The sequence below is a fragment of the Cajanus cajan genome, chromosome 11, assembly GCF_000230855.2.
Source record: "Cajanus cajan strain Asha chromosome 11, NIPB_CcT2T_4, whole genome shotgun sequence".
Taxonomy (NCBI): Eukaryota; Viridiplantae; Streptophyta; class Magnoliopsida; order Fabales; family Fabaceae; genus Cajanus; species Cajanus cajan.
The window spans coordinates 23,509,915-23,526,544 of NC_138527.1; the positions used below are offsets into that span (position 1 = coordinate 23,509,915).

The 16,630-nt window shown below is 27.7% G+C and overlaps 1 non-coding gene across 1 annotated transcript; it reads left to right on the forward strand.

Annotated features, from left to right (window-relative positions):
- Nucleotides 1–591: 591 nt before the first annotated feature.
- TRNAH-GUG (transfer RNA histidin (anticodon GUG)) lies at nucleotides 592–663 on the forward strand. The gene has a single exon. It is a non-coding gene; the product is annotated as a tRNA-His (tRNA).
- The last annotated feature ends 15,967 nt before the right edge of the window (nucleotides 664–16,630 follow it).

Here is a 16,630-nt window from a genome sequence, read left to right on the forward strand (position 1 = left end):
TAAAATTTAATTCAAAAGTAAATATAAAATTAAATTAGATAAGAAATTAATATAATATCTACAAATTCACCTATAAAAAATTAGTTTTTAATAACACTTTTGTATAATATAATTGTTTGCGTTTAATATATAAATTGATTTATAAAAAGAAAAAAAAATCTAAAATCAAATCACCCAAATCAAAAGGAGGGTTAATTTGAGAATTATGGGTCCTCACTTACAATATTTGTTAAGTATAGTTTCTACCCAAAATCCCTTGTTCCTACCATCCTATGCCTTTAGAGAGAAAGGGTTGGTTTTATTTCTGTTTGCACAAAATTGAGGAAAGAGAGTTTCTATTCTCATTTCATGTGGTGCCACTAAGACATTAGGTCCATTCATCTCATCAATTATTACTAATATTTACATTGTCACTTTCACTCCACATTAAAATTTTCAGTAAGAAAACTTGAACCCATTCCAATGATATTTTATTTTGTCAAAAGTGCAATTGTTCAATTATTTAACAGATCAAAATATGATTGCAAAGTATTTGCATTAATAATGGATATACATTAAATAGCAATTTTATATATAACTTACTAAAAAGATGTGGCTGTAGTTTAGTGGTAAGAATTCCACGTTGTGGCCGTGGAGACCTGGGCTCGAATCCCAGCAGCCACAAAGGTTTTTTTTTTTTTTTTTTTTTTTTTTTTTTTTTTTTTAATTTTAATTATTATTATTTATTATTTATTATTTTTTAACAACGTTATGATGTTTTAAACAAATAAAAGCAGTTAATTAAATTAATTTATCATATATTTCATGAAATTTGAATGTCTCATATGAATCAATTTTTTTTGGTTTCGTTGATAATTTCTAAATGTATAGTTGTATAAAAAATAAGTAAGGAAATAGGCATATAAAAAAAATCACACGTGTAATATACTTATTTTTATTTTATTTAGTCAGTTAAGTTTTATGAGACAATGATGAGAATTATTAGTAAAATTTAACCTAATATTATTAAAAATTAATTATTATATCATTTATTTATTTAATATCTGATCATGATGTAATAATTTTGATGATAAATCATATTTATCGAGAGAACTAAAATTATGAATTTTATAAAATTAGGAGATTAAATTATAAAATTAAAAATAAAGTAACAAAAACTGTGAATTTAATATTATATGAAACAAAAATATAATTTAACTTAATATTATACTACTGCTTATGCTCAATTTTTTTTTAAAAAAAGTTTAAGTTACTTTAAATAAATTTCATGAATAATAATATTGGTTGATAAAATTTAATCAAATTCAATGAGCTTAATCATGTTTAATGAAAATTAAATTTATTACATTAATGTTATTCATTATGCAATTCTAATAATTAAATATTATTTATATAATTTTGTTTTTTAAGTTGTAACATTAATAATGCTTAAAACATATCTAGATTTGATAATTAAATGCAATTTCAATAATATTTTACTATTATATTTAAAGTATATTTCATGAACTGTGTGCATTTTTCTTTTAAATTAATACGAGACTTTATGCACGCCATTGTTATTGAAAATAGAAAAATGGTGATCACATGTTATATTGTGAATTTTTCGCACCAATGTCATCTTTATAAGGATTGAGAGAACTAGATCATATTCCCTAGCATGAAAAATGCTAAAAGTAAAGTTTTAATCGAAGAAAATTCAAATAAGATTAAATGATGTGTAAGTTAAAAATACTACCAATAAATTGTTAAGAGGTGGATTTGGTAGAATTAATTATTAATTTTGATAATAAATAATTTATAGTAATATCATATTACTATAAAAAGATTTTTAAGTTGAATTTTTTTTAAAGAACATAACATTTATGATAACTAAAGCATTTTTAAGAATATTTTTATTTATAAGTTAATGAATAATTTTTTAAAAAATTTAAATATGTTTTTAGTCCATCAAATTTAAGACATATTTATTTTTGGTCCCTCAAATTTAAAACGATTATTTTTAGTCTCTATAATTTTTAAAAATCTTGTTTTGGTCCCTTAGATCACCAATAACATATTTAAAAATAACAAATTAAGACGGTTATGTAATATTAATTGAATTTAATGTGATATTTTCATTAATATAGACACTAATAAGTAAATTTTATGTAATAATATGTGATAAATTTCTTAACAAAATTTAAATATAAAGACTAGAATAATTTTTTTTAAAAAAATTATAGAGACTAAAATAATAATTTTAAATTTGGAGAACTAAAAATAAACTTATCTTGAATTTGAGGTAAAAAATATATTTAATCCTTTTTTAAAATATAAAGATTGAATTAAAGAGTTAATTCATCTTATCAAATATGTTTCCAACGACACATATCATATATGTAAATTGAACTCCTAATGTTTGAGTGACAAAATTATTTATCATTTATACTTTAGGTTAGGTTGTTGATTTATTAAAAAAAAACATAGACATCACATAAAATTGAATGTTATGAATATTAAATTTTGTAGGTGGCATTTATAAATTGAGTTGATACCAACTTTGGAGATGACATGACAAGTGTTTATGGAATAATTACATTTGATCTAGCTGGAATCAATTCCTCGTAGGTAAAGGTAACACATTTTCAACCCACTCTGCCCAACATTCAGCTCGAATCTTCTGTTCCCATGCTAACCTTCCTTACTCTATTTGTCACTTAATCACTAAATTTGTCATATATTTTATTTTTGACAAATACAAATGATATCCACTTTAACTCTCTTTTATAACATTATCTTTATTATAAATATAAATTTTATGGATTTCATATTTTATTTAATAAATCTTTTTAAATTTAGTAAATTATAATTTTCAACTAATAGTGAAAAGTATTAATATATTAATAAGAAATGTTTCTATCATTTTTTATTATTTTTAAATCAATAAAAACTTATATATACCTATCATAAAAGGAATACTTATTTTTGTGTACACAATTTTTGAACTATTTTAGTCTTGGATTTTTAAATAATAAGAAATAATATTGAAAATTAACTAAACTCAAGACTTGAATTCAAGATCTTGAGATTCAAAGATTAAGTACAATATCAATTGAATTGATTCAACAAATATTAGTAATTTCTAAATGGTTTTAAATAAATATTGAGGCTTAGTAAAGATAATGAAGATGAAAAGTAAGTCCTTATATATCAACTCCTATATATGAAGTACTAACGATTATTTTATGTGAGAGGATTTTTAAAGTTTTTTTTTCGACGAGAAGGTTATTAGAGAGTCTTTCAATGTCATATATAATTTTATTTTTATTTCTTTGACAGCTCCTGGAAAAGGTTACTCTTTGAAATTACTTGTCTTTCAAATTTTTGAGATCATTGTTAGTGAAAAAAATTATAAAAATGAATCTCAATTTAATTAATGTTGTTTAAGGGATTATAATTTTTAAACTGTGAATTCATATAAGTCTAAAATTGATTACAACAAATTATTGATTTTTAGAAAGAACCTTTTACCTTGATCAGTGATAGTTTATCTCTCTCTTTTTGCTTGAGGACAAACAAAGTTCAAATATTGGGAGGTTGTTAAATCGTTAAATTGTTGCATATTAACCTTATATATATATATATATATATATATATATATATATATTGCACATATATTTAGGAACTTCTTGTACGATAGTCTTAATTAGTTTGTTTTTCACTACGAGTAGCTGAATTGTAAAGTATGGTGATATGATGGATTGTTATACAAGTGTTATAACTTATCACAGCAAAATTCTAAAGATTGAATTAAAACTTTATTGTTAATTGAGAAAATATTTTTTTATATAAAATAAAAATAAAGTAAAGAGAAGGAGGGAGCGAAAATTAAGTATAAAATGAGAGGGAATGTAAAAAAAAAATGTAGTGAGTACATTTGATGAGTAGTTTTGAGAACAATATAAAAATAAAATAATTTTCACTTGGTGTGGAGATTAAAGGGAGATACTTCTTTCTTTATTAGAGATTATATGTATTTGCGAGAGACATTAATTCATGTTTAAATCGGATTAGTATTAGCTTTGAGTATTTAATGTAGTTAAATATCCAAACTTAAACTCAAGACTTTTGAATAAATTGAAACAATCTCTTGATAATTCATTCACACGCTTTATTGAAAAAGAAATAATTCAAGTCTCATATAGACTTGAGATAACGCCAACATAAAATATATAAACATTAGAAATCAATTTTGTAAAGTTGAGTTAGATCCAAATTCACATTCTTAAAATGATATAAGAGCCTATTTTAAATCTATTAAAGGGTTGCACATTATTTATTTATGCACAAAGACTAATAGTACTAGGTGTGAGAGACATTGGGAAAAAAATCCAAGTCTCATGTTAGCAAGAGATAAGGTCAAAATAGAGTATATAAGTGATGAATAATTTTCACATTACAAATTAATTTTGTAAGGTTAAGTTAGACTTAAACTAACATTCGTGAAACACCTAGTAATAATGATAAAATTCTCTTTATATTATACTCTCTCTAGTTTTTATTATAAGATATTTTTAATTGAATCGCAAGAACTAATATAATTAGCTATGTTAGTTGATTTTATTGAATTTATAAAACAAAATCAAGATATACTAATTTTACCATTTTACTTATCATTAGTTTTTCATGAGAGAGGTGAAGATATTACTTCACATCAAAGCTTATATATCCATATCAATAAAATTGATAAATGAAAATTAAAGAGTTTAAAATCTAAAAAGTAACATAGAATATTTATTTATCAAATTCTCTTATCATTATTTAATAACAATAAACACATTCTCACAATAAAAAATAAAATTAATATTATATAAAAAATTATAAACTACCTTATAAAAATGGCTATCATTTATTTTTAAATTGTCTTATAATACGAAGAGGGAGTAGTAAATAGTAATTAAGGAGTAAGAGATAGTTCATATCATCTATTGTTTTCTTTAAATAAAAAGATATAGCAAACAAGAATATCTGTTCACTTTCTTAGTTTAGAACTATTGACAATTTCTTTTAGCTTGTTTGTGAGTATGTGGGGTTTGAGAAAAGAGAGAAAAAACAATAGCAGTCTTACTTTATGGGGTGGTATCGACAATTTAATTGGGGTGTCAATCTCTGGTAACCACTACTAATGGAAAAGGGTAGAAAAGTTGGGGTAACGTGTTTAGTATCCAAAGCTTTAAAGGGTTGAGAATATATTCTATCTTTAACACTTCATTGGTTGGTTCACATGAGTTGAAAGCAAGAGAAAATTTCATTAGTTGACATACATTACGCCAATTGATACGCAATTTGTGATACATGGAGCCAATGAAATTAAAGACTATTATAAAATTTATAGTGGGTTCTTTCTTGTTTCTAGATATCTTTTTGTGTAATATTCTGGGGATCAACATCGAACTTGGAAAATTTCTTTCCTTCGTGATCACACACTGCAGCCACATATTGCCATCACCAATCAATTCGTGTTCTGCTTCAGATGCCTAAATATGTTATATTAATTCAACAATTATTCCATTATAAGCATATAGTTGTTTAATTAATGAGACATTTATTTCTAGTTTTTTTTCATAATTTTTTTTAAAAATATCTTAGCAAAGTATTGAAAAAGACTCAAATCTTATTTCAATTAAATATTAGGTAATTAAATAGTATATAAGTGAAAAGTAATAATTCTTATCTTACAAACTGATTTTATAGGTTTAAATTATATTTAAATTTGCTATTCTAAGATGGTATTAGATCTTATCTTAGATCATTAAAAAGGGTCATCCACATTTTATCCATATATCAAACTTAATAGTACTGGACGTAATAAAGTATATTAGCTAGAAAATAAAGATTAGATAATTAAATAATATACAAATAAAAAACAATTCTCACCTTATAAATTAATTTTATATAGATGTGAGAAGTGTATTAGTTAGAGATTAAATAATTATATAATATATAAGTAAAAAAGAATCATCATCTTATAAATCGATTTTATAGAATTGAGTTTTTTTTTTGATAGGCAAATGTTAATAGTTAGTAATTAGTAGTTATCTCCGCAGGGTCCTAGGGGGACTCGAACCTCCATCCTGCCTTATCCCTCCAGCCCCAGGACCACCTCCTTTTACCACCAGACCACCTTATCACTCCTATTTTATAGAATTGAGTTAGGTTGAAATTCAATATTTTAATATTTTAAGAAGCTAAATACCTTATATTTATCGAACTACTATTCCATTATAACATATATAGATGCTTAATAGTTAATATCTTTTGGTTGAAAGTGGAGAACTTACATACCAACAAGAGAAATACGATAATCAAACCCATGATTGATGTGGATGAAAGAGTGGGCTAGATGCGACAGTGCAAACTATTGTTGTAGTATAGTTGCTTAATAAATAAAAGTATAATAATATTGAGAAGTTACATATGTACTGTATAACAAAGACAATGAATTGTACTTGGTATGAAAGGAGACTAGGCAATTATGACATATCGTGACCGACACATATTTGTATTTAGTAGAACAAATGTTGTTCGTAGGGAAGAGGTTGATAGGTAAAATGCAGTGAATGGGGTGAGAAATGGATGCAATAAGGGGAACAAGCTGGTGTCATTTGTCAACAATTTTGGAAGCTTTATAATTGTCGTTTTTCCTAAAAGAACATAGGCAAAGGCATAATCATGTGGTGGGTTGGTACAATTTGCCATGACAGAGTCTCCTCCCCCTCCATTGAAACATTCCTAGTGAGTAAAAAGAACAATGATTTTCCACTCATTTGGGGCTACCTCAAGGTTCAATATACTCATTAATTAGGGTCATAGTCATCGTCAACATCTCTTTAATCCATTACTTTGACTCTCTTTTTTGGGCTCCTATGAACTTTCTTGCCAATTTTTTTTGGGTAATATAATACGTGAAGTTTTTGTTTTTGTTTTTATTTTTTATTTTTTTTATTTATAATTCTTTTTGTTTTGGAAGAACCGAAGAAAAGTTTCGATAATAAGGGTATGAAGATCAAAGGTTGAAGCCAAGTATGTCTAGACATGAAAAGACCCCTATCGTTTTCAAGAAATCAGATAATACGGCATTGCGTAGCGAAGATGGTTGCATATGACAAGAGCTAAGCTAGTCTACAATGCTCACCACATAAAATGGTGCTATTTTTTTTTTAAATCAATAATGTCTTGTGTACTCAATTCCATAATTGTAATATATATATATATATATATATATATATATATATATATATATATATATATATATATATATATGAGGAGTAAGTCTATCTAGACTTACTCCGTTCAATAACTCATGTTCTACATCAAATTTAAACGATTCAACAGTTCAATTTAAAGTTTTTAATGCATAGATCAAATCTTCAAATTTTTAGAAAATTTGAAAATCATTTGATACTTCATTTCATTAATTCAAATTGACGGGTAATCATAAAATCATTTTATGCATTGATTCAAATTAATGAAATGAAGTATCAAATGATTTTTAAATTTTCTAAAAATTTGTAGATTTGATCTATGCATTAAGAACTTTAAATTGAATGGTTGGATCGTTGAAATTTGATGTAAAACATGAGTTATTGAATGATAGACTTACTCTTGGAGTAAAAGAATTCATTCTCTCTCTCTATATATAAAATTCATAATTGTAAGTTCTAGTTGTCACCGTAGTTACTCAAGCAAATCTACTTCAAAATTAATGGGTGAACTTTATTTTTATTCCCTTTTAAAGATAATGGACAAATTTTTGTTATTATTATTTGTTTTGAATTAGTTAGTGTACATTAGGCATGACAACAGGGCGATAAAATCTGGGTACCTATCCCAGTCCCCGGCAGGGTTCGGGTTTCCCCGCCTCGCCCCTACCCCCACTCCTACCTTTTTTTTTTCTTTCTTCTTTTTCTTTTCTTTTCTTCTTTTAAATAAATATGATTTTTTTTTAAAAAAATAAAAGCAAAATAAAATAATATAAATTTTTACATATAAATATTTTAAATTTTGGTTTATATATATATAAAAATAATTTTTTAATTATATTATTAAGCGGGGCAGGGGTGGGGGCGCGTACGAGGGCGGGGCAGGTATTAACATCCTCGTTCCCTCCCCCAATTTTATCAATTGGGGAAAACCCGAACCCAAACCTAATAAACACGGCTTTTCTCCATCCAAATAAGGGTGGGTTCGGGCGAATACCTATAGAGACGAGTTGGATTGTCATGCCTAGTGTACATTGTGGTTCAAGTTCAACTTGAGTTTGTGGTGGGTAGAGAAGTAAGAAGGGAAAAAAACGAGTTAAGTGAGGATATATAGACTTTAGCTTATTAATTAAGTTTGTGTAATCTATTTACTTGACATGCACGTTGTTTAAGATTTTATATTTATAATTTTTTTTTATTAATATAATTAAGAATATGAGATGTATAACTTTCTTTTACGATTCGAATCATTTTAGAAATAAAATATTACATATGTGATTTATGCTTTGATTGAACTTGAAACTTTATTTAACTATCTGAACTTATAATTTAAAAATGTTACAAGAATAAATTATTATTATATTTAAATTAATAGATTATTCTATCAATTTTTAGAATAAAAACTTTAATTTTCAGGTGATCTTAATCAAGTATACAATTTTTTTTTTTAAAAATCACCTAACACTTTTTTTTATACAAAAAATATAGGGGAGGTGACGGTGTTCCAATCTAGAATAGAAAAAAAATGTTTTTAAGTTAAAAAAACACAGAAATTTAGGTTTACCTCACATCAAAGATGATGTGTGTGGACTTGAATCTATAACTTTTATATCAACCATGAAGATTTCACTTAACTTATCAAATTTAATGAGCATTAGGTCATAAGTTCTGAAAAATAATGGTCTTAAGTTAGGGATGACAAGAAAAAAATTTAATCATAAATATTTGTAGATAAAATCCATCACAAATGATAAATAGATAATTTAAATAAATATGTACAAATAATAGATATGAATATTTTTACTCATTTATAAATAGATATCTTATATGATGCAATTTTAATGCAGATGATCAAATTTAGGTTTAGTTTATATATTGAAATTTGGACAACATAAAATTGATGAGGCAAAACTGTTTGGGGACATAGAAACTCCACCAACAAGTTTGGCATATATAATATTGACTAAGTAATTAGTCAACAGGAGGGGAGATTCCTATTGTCATTATAAAAATTGATTAATTATTGAAAGATGTAAGAATAATATAAAAAGTTTGCATATACAAATAAATTATTGAAAAATCATGGTTGAACAAAAAGCGAAAGAATATTGTAGAATTCAATTTAATTAGTACGAAAATAAGAACGTTATTAGAATAATGTTATATGATATATAAATAATCATTACATTTTCAATTTAGATTTTTTTATATTTATTTTAAGTATCATTCTCAATTTTATTTAGTTTTTAAAATAATAAGAATATATCAAATCTCTGATGTATTAAATATCTATCAACTTAGTCCTAAACATTCAAGACCAAGATTTTTTTTATTCTTCATCAATGACTACTTAATATGATTTCTAATTAATATTTGAGGACTATTTATATAATCACAAAAATGTACAATAGAATTTTATGTTAGTTGCAAAGCAAACTAAAAAAAATGGTATTTTAATTTTTGTAAATAACTAGTATTTTTATTAGCATTTCTATATATATAAACTATACATAAAAAAATATATTGACGATGCTAATACATTTATGATTAAATAAAAACTCATAATCAATCTTCACATATACGAAGAAGCATAATCAATACCAATTCAATAAATTCACATAAAATTTATCATTAAACAATAAATAAAGTTCATATGCTTAAGCATCCTAAAACTAATGTGGATAAACAATAATTTACAAGTTACGAAAAACACTTAAAAATTGTGAAGTTCAGCATGTGTAGAGGCCATCTAAGTCTTCCTCTGGATCCAGGTAGTTGAATATCTACAAATTTAAATTCAAAATAAAATAGTACTTTATACATTAACGATTATCTTGATTTAAATAAGTAACTTAATTTATAAATGTATTATTTCTCTCCATGAGTCAACAATATAGGTGAAAATAATTGAGAACATAAATTTCACCATGTGATATTTGCACATTACAAATAAAATATTGTTTTGTACATTACAAATAAAATTGAAATTGAATATATACAATAAGTCCTTATTTTTAATTGTAGTTGAATGTGAGTTTGATAATTAACTTACATTCGGTGGCATATATGAAAGTCTCCTCCATGCCATATATTGAAGTCTCCTCCTAAATGAACTCAGCTTCCCCAACAACCTCTTATATGCATCCATAATACTATGATAAACAATAAAAATTAAGATACTTTAATTATTGAATTCATAATTATTAAAATATATGATAAAGAAAATGCAAAGGAATTATAAACTTACGGATCAAGTATGTTCCAAATGTTCAAAGTGTTCACTTTTTTTTTGTGTGTGTACAATTTACCTAGGAACAATAACTAATAATTGTTAATGGCCAATAATACTTTGATATTGTATGATTCAATTATTAAATTAAATTATGTGATATTATATTTAAAATCACGTATGTTAAACTTTACATTATTTTAAAATTATTTAATAATTTATTATATTATTTTATTTTATTATATAATATGATATTTAAAATATGTAAATATTTATTTTTGTATAATATATCTAGAAAAGTTTAAATTATGTAAAATTTAATATACACAATCTTGAACATAATAGTATATAATTCAACAGTTGGATCAGTTAAATTTGCATTATACAAAAAATGTTATTGAAGGTGTAAGATTTGATGTAAGGGTTTAGACTTACATCTACGAATTGGGTCAATGGATCTTGACACTTTTTCCCCCTTCCTCTCTATCTATTTATCTATTCGTTTGTGTGTATAATAATAAATTATGTAAATTTAAATTAATGTATAATATGTCTTTAAGAATATACGTTAATTTAAACTGATGCAATAAAGTATCAAATAATTTTAAAATTTAGGAAATTTTTTTAAACTTAATTCATTTAATAAAAAATTTTAATTTAATGATTAGATCGTTAACATTTAATATAGATCATAAGTTATTGAATACAGTAACTACCAATAGTTATTATATATGAGTAAGTGAACACTAACCTTATTTATATATTGTTATATATATTATAGTTTTATTTTTAAATTATATATTATTTACTTATACAATAATAATATTATATTTATTTAATAATATTTTTCTAAAACCACTCATGTTGAATAATACTTTCTAAAAAAATATTGTAAATCAAGATAAAGATTCAAATTTATTATATAGGAGTAAATGTATAGATTTTTTTGTGTATAAACCTTTTATTTATTTTTTTGAAACATATTAGAATAAAAAAAAAATATTTCAATAAAAATCTCAACTAGTATTCTAAACTAGTTATTAATTATTCAGAATGGTTGATGTAATATATAAATACTCTATATTTATACCTTTTGAGAGACAATTATTTTAATGAGGAATTCTTTATTCAATTCTCATTGCAAAAATATCTTAGGTCAACAACGACTACACATTAATCATGAACGAGATTAATCTTTGGTCTAGTGGATATTCTTGAGCAAGACTAGTTTATGGCCTAGTAGGTTGTGGTATATGTAATGACCCGCTTTGGTCGTCACACTACAAAACAACATAACACACTATTGGAGTATATATTAAAATAATAAAATAAAAATATTTACAACACAAGTTGCTAGGCAAGCAACCAAAAACATCTAACTATAAATAGCAAAATTTGCTACTATAAGGTAGCCTACAAAAGGAACATCCACTCCAATGACCTCCTGTGGCCTCTAGCAGCTATCTCCCAACCTATCTCTGCCCTACTCCCATACATCATATGATCATCGCAGTCCAAACCACATGAAAACATGTAAGGGTAAGCTAGAGAAAATAAACAACTCATAATAATTAAATATGCAACACAACAACTATATAATCATCTTCACATCCAACACAAATAACAAACAACACATATACTACACATCTTAACATCATTTCAACTTAATTCAACACATCAACATTGATCAACATAGTATCAACACCTCAACACAAACTACTATACAACTCATCATAATAGTTACCATATTCAACACAACAACAACCAACACATGTATTACACACCTCTCAACAACATATATTTAAAAGCAACTTACTGTTAAGTCTCATTTATACATATGTTTAGATAGGAATTATTTAACAATTCCACTCACCCCATGCACTCTTGTAATATAATTGTTCTCTTTTTGATTCAATTTTTGTGCAGATATAGCTAACCCAAAATTTATTTAACAATACCTTGATACACCTCATTTTTTGTGCAGGTATTGAGTTAGAGAGTTGAGGTTGAAGACCCATAGGATTGGAAATTTAAGGAGCTAAAGAGCAGGAGAAGAGTACCTGCGCCGGGCGCAGAGAGACACAGAGCATCACCTCTGTATTTCAGCATTGCGGCGAGCGCAAGAGTATCCGCGTCGGGCGCAATTCAAAACAGAGAGCACTCAAAACTCTCTAGAAGACATTGCGTCGGGCGTAAACGCATCCTCGCCGGGCGTGATTCGAGACAGAGAGTAATTACCTCTCTGGAAGATCCTGCGCTTGGCGCGAAGTATAACGTTCCGGGCGTGTAAATCCTATCCTGTCTCCCCCAGCTCGTATTTGATCAAATCTTCGAGGCTCATTCCCTCATTCACACATTGGGCGATTTCTAGGAGCTGTGGAAGGGATTTCCGGTGCTTGGGACCGTTCGTGTGTGAGTCTTTCCTTTGGTTCTTCCATCTCTCTTCCATCTCTATTTTTGTTTTACCCTCATTGTTTTGAGCGGTTCTACCCATTATTTTGTGGGGTTAGATGTAACCAACGAAACTCTTTTGTAATCTTCACTTTATTAATGATATATATATGTTGTTTCATTCATTGTTGTGTATGTTTCTATTCTTAATGCTTGGTTTGGATTGATTCTCCTTTGCTTGATAGAGAGTCCATTGGGTATTGAAAAATAGCCTTTTGAACTAGCTCTGAAACAAATACCTAGTGGGAAATGTATCTAGGAATGGAGCTTGGTCCATTAGTAGTCTTAAACCCTAACCCGTAATGCAGGTGTATGTATTGGATACTCAAGGAATTGATATCCATTATCTGCACCTAGGCTCTTGCTCTAAGGGATTAGGTTTGAGTAAACTTATGAGTTGACTAGGCAATGAATGTAACAAGAGAACAAAGATTCATCAGTGTGAAGTTCGGTGATATCTGACTCCACAATCTTACAAAATCACAATACCATTTCTTATCTCTTCCACACACACACTAATTATATCATAGGTTTGAATTTCCAATAGTCATAACCTTTATTTGAATTGCATGACAACCTATGAAAATTGGAATTATTCTTTAGTCACAAATAGTCATTAAATGCTTATTTTACCTACTAGTCCCTGTGGATACAATTTAAATTTACTACTTAAACGACTGGTATACTTGCCGTGTTTGAGCCCGTTGTCAGAGTTAAAACGATTTATGATAAGAACAAAAGTTAATGTCAACGGAAATCTCAACACTTACAACATAGGTAATCTAGCAACGCTATCATCATCATCAACTTGTTCAACATACAACACACAACACATAAACAACACACATCTCAACAACACCTTCACAACACATCAACACACACAACTCATATCATCACAATATCAACTCATCAACACATATGCGTCGTCACACATTTTAACTCGGAGATCTCCTAACAACATGAGCAATCTAAGTGATTTTCACCCTACCGAACCAACCCAATCGTTTTCATGCCCGAAGCGCCAGCTCGATCATAGCAAAATGGAATATCAATCCCTCCTTTGGTTTCTCGGGTCTTATCACTTACACTAGAAAAGTTCAGTTCCACTGTCAAAAGTAGTACAATTGAGTATAGGCTTACCACGACCTTGGCATGCATTACCAAGTCACATATGAAATTCACTTACTAAATATCCTCAAGGAACCACACAACCTTTCTAGGTACGTGGTTAAGGGTTGTAGCCCTCAACCTCCTACCTTACTCAACCATTAACTAAGGATTTGAAGGAGACTCAACACACCTCAAAACCTACTTTAATAGATACAACTACTCAAGGAGGGTTTTCCAAACAGTGGCCTACCCGAGCACCACTCCAAGATACCCTATGTGGGATTTTCAATTTTCAAAATAATTTTCTCTTGTCAAATCCTAAGTTAGTCATCATGCTATAATGCCACACCACATTCTCAGCATCCACACCTCACCATATATTTACTATACATTACATCCAGTCAATGCATATAGAGATCAATACCATCATTCATGTGTAGCATACCAATGCTTAACATCTTAACTAAGAACAACATACCAATGCCTAACAATTTATACAATAATTAATAACATATCAATTCTTAACATCTCAACCAATAACAACATATCAATGCTTAACAATTTATACAATAATAGCATATCAATGCTTAACATCTCAACCAAGAACAACATACCAATGCCTAACAATTTATACAATAATTAATAACATATCAATTCTTAACATCTCAACCAATAACAACATATCAATGCTTAACAATTTATACAATAATAGCATATCAATGCTTAACATCTCAACCAAGAACAACATACCAATCCTTAACAATTTATACAATAATAGCATATCAATGCTCCATAATTAATTCAAACATAACATATCAATAATATAAAGCATACTAATGCTCTCACCATTTCAAGTACACAAGGATAGCATTCCATGCTTATTATGATTTCAAGTACACAAAGATAGCATATCAATGCTCATTCTCATCATCCTATAACACACAACATGCAATAGACACAATCATCCTATTCATGTTCACCAATTTTATCCATCATACAACTTTCACATAAAACAACCCATAGGGAGTTCTACTACTCCAATCACTCTCATCCTTATCTCATATGAAAGAAAAGAACATTTTCTACAACTTTCATGAAGAACTCAATTTCTAATTCCCTCATCTACCACGTTAAAATTTTAAAAACCGCAACCGTTTTCTTAAATGCTAAAAACTTCACCTTTGCTCACTAAAAAGGTCATAAATGGAGCTCTAGACCTCATTTTTGGGTGATTCCAGCGCCATTGGAAAGCTAACATCCAAGGCTACAACTTTCATGAAGACCTTGACCAAATTGGGTCATCTACCCTCACCTCTGCACCGCTCAAATCAGCACTTTAGCGTTGGATTTCTGCCAGCTCAATTTCCCTTCCACAACCATGGCTGTGAATCCACGACCATGGCTGCAAGTTTCTACCACTTCATTTCCCCCCACGGCCATGGCTATGAATCCATGACCATGGTTGTGAGTTTCTGCCACTTCATTTTTCCCCCACAGCCATGGCTGTGAGTCTCAGAATTTTCTAAAAATCCATGGGTTTCACCTTCGATTTTCACTCAAATCCTTCATAAACCTACAATCCAAGGAGACCCAATCCATGCTACAACTCATATGCAACACTACCAACCACATGCAACACAAAAACTTCAAGAACCACAACATGCATGCATCAAGTTTTCAAGAAAATCATCAAGAACAACAAAGTTTCAACTTTTGCAAGCAAATAACTTCAATTTCCTTTTCCCCAGTTCAAATTTTCAAAATTCATACAAATTTTGAGTTCTCAACTCAGTCAACAACCCCACAAATCATAAAAATCTAGGCTTTCTAGCTTCCTTTACCTCGAAACAGAGTGAACGATGAATTTTGAGCTACTCTGAGGTTAAAGAAGAAGAAGAAGAAGAAGAAGAAGAAGAAGATGGAATGAGAATCCGACTCCGGGCTTCAAAGTTCCTTAGCACATCAATTGCTTAGCAACCTTGAGAATCAACAAGAAATGAAAAAGGTTTGGGAGAAGGAAATGGAAAAAAGAGAGGGAATGAGAAAGAAAGGAAAAATGAGAAAGGGGGAAAGGGAAAGGTTATGGGTCTCACAATATACCATGATAAGAAGAAGAAAAAACTAGCTTTTACTTTATTTTAACTAAAATTAATTAATTTTTAATTGGGTCTACCGATTCTTGATCATTGTTTGTTATTTTGGTATTTTTTTTTTAAATTTAGGTTACTAGTATTTTAAACTTGTGTAATTCACACATATAAAAATAAGTTTAAATATATTTTTAGTCCCTCAAATTTAGAGTAAATTTGTTTTTGGTCTCTCAAATTTAAAATTATTTTTTATAGTCTCTGTAATTTTGAAAAATCTTATTTTAGTCTTTATATTCAAATTTTGTTAATAAATTTATCAAACACTATTATATAAAATCTACTTATTGGTGTCCCTATTAGTAAATACACCACATTAAATTCAGTTGATATTGTATAATCGTCTTAATTTATTACTTTCAAACATGTTATCGGTGACCAAAGGGACTAAAACAAGATTTTTAAAAATTACGGGACTAAAAATAATAGTTTTAAATTTGAGGGATCAAAAA